Source organism: Psammomys obesus, unplaced genomic scaffold (genome assembly GCF_907164565.1).
Source record: "Psammomys obesus unplaced genomic scaffold, mPsaObe1.curated_primary_1811, whole genome shotgun sequence".
Taxonomy (NCBI): Eukaryota; Metazoa; Chordata; class Mammalia; order Rodentia; family Muridae; genus Psammomys; species Psammomys obesus.
Window position 1 is genome coordinate 4,880,180 of NW_026596095.1, and position 5,164 is coordinate 4,885,343.

General features: G+C 41.9%; 1 long non-coding RNA gene across 1 annotated transcript; it reads right to left on the bottom strand.

The window, feature by feature from the left end:
* Positions 1–626: 626 nt before the first annotated feature.
* Positions 627–4,440, bottom strand: LOC129691995 (uncharacterized). The gene is made up of 2 exons (XR_008722591.1): positions 4,294–4,440; positions 627–3,526 (listed from the first exon to the last, which is right to left on the bottom strand). It is a non-coding gene; the product is annotated as an uncharacterized LOC129691995 (long non-coding RNA).
* Between the last annotated feature and the right edge of the window lie 724 nt (positions 4,441–5,164).

The following is a 5,164-nucleotide window of genomic DNA, read 5'->3' on the forward strand; positions in this document are numbered from 1 at the left end:
CTGAGAGCTTGTATTACCTCTGTGCTTACCATTAGTCAGATTTAAAATTCCATAACTTTGAAGGTTTACTTAATCGAGGAGAATAAAAAGATTATTAGAGAAATGGCTAAATGAGCTACAGGAGCTTTGGTTATAAATGTTGCCTTGATTATTTAATGGTTTGTGCTAAAAAAATGATACTTTACTAAACTGATAATTCTATACTTCTTTTAAAAAAAAGATTTATTTATTTATTTTATGAAGATGAATGCTCTATTTGCATGTACACCTGTAATCCAGAAGAGGGCATCAGATCCCTGCATAGATGATTGTGAGCCACTATGTGGTTGCTGGGAATTGAACTCAGGACCTCTGGAAGAGCAGACAGTGCTCTTAACCTCAGAGCCATCTCTCTAGCCCAATCTATTGCTTATTGTTATTACTGTAACGGTACGTAGTCTTTTTCCAGTATTTGAGACATACTTTATGTCTTTATGTATTAAAGACCCTCAAAATGAGATGAGTCACCTCATAATTAAATGACCCTTCTCACATAGTTCAAGAACCACTAAGCACAGTTCTGCAGCAAATCATACCATTCATGCATTGTTATAATTTGCTCAGTTAAAAAAAGAGATTGATGCTGATTAGATTTACATTCCATTTATTTTATTACATTTTTGTTTTTTTTTAACATTTGATTTAGCAGATTTAATAATAATACGGCAGAAATTTTAATGTAGTGTAACCCTAATTGATAAGAAATAGAAGAAGCCTGGCCCAACCAAAGACCCATCCTATTGAGAGCGCCAACCCCTGACACTATGATACTCTGCTAAGCTTGCAGACAGGAGCCTGTCAGAGTCGGTCCCTGAGAGGCTCCATGCAGTCACATCTCAAAACAGATGCTGAGACTCACAGCCATCCTTTGGGTGATGCGCAGGGAGTCTTGGGGAATAGTGGGAGGAAAGAGAAAAGGACCCAGAAGTGACAGGAGCTTCACAAGAAAAACAACAGAGCCAACTAACCAGGGCCCAGAGGGTTTGGTGAGACTGAAGCATCAACCATGCATTGGACCTAGGCCCCCTAACAAAGATGTAGCAGATGGGCAGCTTAGGCTTCTTGTGGGTCCTCTAGTAAGGGAAGTGGGGACTGCAGCAGAAAAGGACTTGCTTGCCAGCTTTTAGATCACTTCCCCTAGTGGGACTGCCTTGCCAGGCCACAGGGGAAGAGGACAAGCTCAGTCCTGATGCAACCAGATGAGCTGGGGTGGATGGTGGGGAAAGGGAACTGCCCTTTTCTGAGGAAAAAGGGAGGGGGGTGGAAGAGAGGGTAGGACTGGGAGGGGAGGAGGAAAGGGGCTATAAGGATGTAGTAAGGATGTGAATAAAGCTAGTAAATGAAAAAAAAAAAAAAAGAAATAGAAGACCACTGACCACTATCCCTAAGATTTTTATTTTATGTCATGTAAGTAGATTATCAACAGGGATTTTATTATCTCCTTGGTTAAGAAGAGTCAAGCGTTTCATGTTTCACTTTGATCAGCAGTGCCATGCCTGCAGTATTTCATTACAAAACACTCGCGTTGCCCGCCACAAAATTAAAACGGCAAAGAAAAAAAAGAGAATCACACAATTAAAAGAGGTTGAAAAATGTCTACTATGCTTTCATTATAGTCAATAACACTGTCCTTCAAATGAACTGAAATTCAAAAATGAGTTTGAGCAGGGGAAAAGTAAAACAAGGGGCTTTCTGTCTCTCATCTACTTAATTAAAGTAGGACCTTATATTTAACATCTGATTTTTTGGTTTGTTCCTAGAAAAGAAAATTGAAAGTAATGACCTAGCCCCCGATCCAGGGATTGCCTCTGGAGAGTGTTTTCATCCCCTGGGGTTGACTCCCCAGGGTCATGAGCTGGGAGGTGTCCTGAGGCTATGCTTGGGTGCAGGAGTACAATGCGGAGTATTTGGTGACTGTGGTGGCTGTGAGAGTGGCAGTTCATACACGTGTATAGTCTCACTCGAATGGTAATTATAAAGATTGTGTTAGAAACCAGTTTTTAAGATCACAGAGGTTCTAACGTGATGAAATATTACATCATGAAATAATATTTATAACCATCCTCTTTATAGATTATAATTTTTCTGAAGAAAATGAGGTTAGTAGGTTAAATGGCTTGACTGACAGCCAGTTATTAATCAGCAAAGCAGAGATTTCAACCCGAATGGGATTGACTTAGAAAGCATGATCTTTTATGTGGCAGAGAAGTCACGTTTGTCTCTTTGTTTGTTAGAGGGTCTTGCTGAGTAGTCCAGCATGGCCTCATATTTCCACCCTTTCTTCCTTAGGGTCTTGAGTGGATTATAGGCATATATCTGGTTCCAGTTACCAGGAAAATTCCATTGGTATATCAGGGCTTTTCCCATCTCAAGTCGTTCAACCAAGAAAATCCCTCATAGGTTTTTGGGTTTTAGTTAGTTCCAGACATAGTCAAGTTGACAACCAAGATTAGCCATCACAGTAGGCAGGCTTCACTGCATATGTTATTAAGTGTGTTGGAATTCTTGCCTCTCAGCAGATGAGACACTTCAACCAGAAACACCTGGCCAACTCAGTTCAGTGGTCATTCTCTGGAAATCCTGGGTATGGACCTGGTCAGTGTCCAGCTTCCTGGACAGTGAACATCTTGTTCAAAAATTGTGGTAGTGGTTTTATTCTTGCCCAGTGGGATTAACTGTGTGTGTGTTTATGTTCCATAGTGCCAAGCTCTTGAATTAAACTCAGGTGAGCATGCTTGGTGGCAGGTACCTTTTCACCAACTGAGCCATTTGGCTGGTTTGTTTTCATTTTCTATACAAAAGTACTGACAGATGTTGCTCAGTAAGCAAATGTTTGTTTGAGGTTGTTACCAGATTTAGGGTCAAAGGCTCTGCCTCCCCCAAAGCCAGATTTGCCTAATCAATACATCAATTAAAAGAGCCAAATTAATAGTGAAAAGCAGGGCCGGAGAGGTGGCTCAGTGGTTCAGAGCACTGGTTGTTCTTTCAAAGGTCCTGAGTTCAATTCCCAGCAACCACATGGCTCACAACCATCTCTAATGATATCTGGTACCCTCTTCTGGCCTGCAAGTGCAGATGCAGGCAGAACTTTGTATACATAAGAAATAAAATAAATCTTTAAAAAAAAATAGTGAAAAGCAGAAAGATTTACTCAATGTGGCAACTTTGGAAAGAGGAGCAAAGAGTGAGCTCTCCATAGAAACAGATACCATTCCTGCCGAAGTGTCTTCTCCAGGCAAATATTAAGAGGGTGTGTTTGATCTTCAGAAGGAACATACCTAGACAAAAAGCACGCTTGGTTTTTATTCTAACTCAGGTGTTAGCTGTGTGTTTTCCCCATTGGTTGGGTTCTGACCTCACAATCCTATTTAACTGACTAGTCTGAAAAAAATTGGTACACAGAAAATGAAAAACAAAGGCCAAGGGGGCTCAATGATTCAAGGAGAAAAAGGTCACATCTCCAGGCCACACAGAGCAGGGGATCTTTCTGTAAAAAAAAAAAAGTTTTACTGAGTTGGGGTGGGGGGGATTAAATATTTGCATAAAAGTCTTAAAATGCGTAAGAAATAAAAAAAAAATTATCATTGTCCTAAATAAAGTTTTACAGATTTAGTAAAAAAAGACTCATCTGGTGTTTCTTACAAAGGGAAAATTTAAATTGAAGGCAAGAGATATACATAACCAAGGCACGGTCGGTCACGTTTGCCGCTGCCAGGTTTCCGTTCTGTCCTGCAAGGGCTACAAGGCCAATCTGTAAATGTCTCCTGGGGACCAGTTCCTCCCCTGGCTGTACCCACCTCTCCACTCCCTGGAGGAGTTTCCTGGGAGTACACTAATTTCCTGGGTCCCTTGTCCCAGAAGTCTGAGAAGGGATTCAAGGCAAGCTAAAAGTTGTCAGGGGTCCTGAAGGCACACGAGGAAGTGCAGGTTTGGAGGCCTGTGAGTGTCTTTTACCATCTTAGATTTCAGGCTCCACTGGACATTGTAAATAAACTTGGCCTCTTTTGTGACAACTGATAAGCAGTGGGAAAAGAAACAGGCTGGAGAGTTGAACAACTGGGAGTGGGTGATAAGAAGGAACATAGCTGTGAAATTGGAGGGAACTGAAAGGGCTAGCTAGCCTCAGCTTCCCTTAAGAGTGCTTTGCGGTAAGTTATCCAAAATATTATTCATTCTATGAACTTTGAGCATACTGTTGGTGTGCAAAGTGAGCAAGGCAGGGTATAGTTATAACCACAGAAAGCTAAGCCATACCTTGAAGCAGCCAGTCTCTGTCTGGAATGGATACATTCTAAGTAGACATTTGGGCTCCTCTCTTTGGCTATTAAAATTAGAGTCTCTTCAGGAATTTCCTGCAGGGAGCTGAAACAGTTGAAGCTCTGGGGGCCTCCAGAGGAGGAATTTGCCTCCTAGAAAAAGATGAAGAACTTTTCAGATGATCTTGCAAGAGAATCCTGGAGCTTATCAGTGTGTGTGTGTGTGTGTGGGGGGGGGGGGGCGGCGAGGACCATGCCACGACCTGACTGCTTAGCTGTCTGTATCTCTTGCTTCCTATTTGTATCAAATTGGAAAGACAGACAAGAGAGAGAGTGTGCCTCCCCAGACTGCTTTGTTCATTTTCCCTGCGTAGCCAACCACACTGAATAAATATCTATTTTTGCTTTCCATTATTAATTTGGCTTTTTAAATTGGCTTATGGAGGATGGGTGGCTAAAGGTAGTTTGTAGAGACACAGACTGGATCCCAAGTCTGAACTGAAAATCAGTCGCCTTAATTGAAAAGCTTTAATGTTCCAAGCTCCTTCAGGTTAGAAAACAAGATTTGGACTCCGTTTACTTAAAGCCTCTCTTTAATCTCCTGGGTGGTGGGTGGGGCTGAAGGGTGGGGGTGTTTGTTAATTGTTGCTGGTTCTAACTAGACAGTTTAGAGGTGTGTGTGTCCTTTCCCATGGCTTCTCTCCTCTTGAAATGTATTTAAAGAATTTACTGGTGTTGAGCAATGGGTAACCGCAGGTCACAGCATGCCTCGTGATCCTCTTCCCCAGTCGGCACAGGTTAAGGTTGGCCTTAACATGGCTAACATTTTCAAATACAGTTTTTTCCTTAGCCCTGAACTCCCCCCTCAC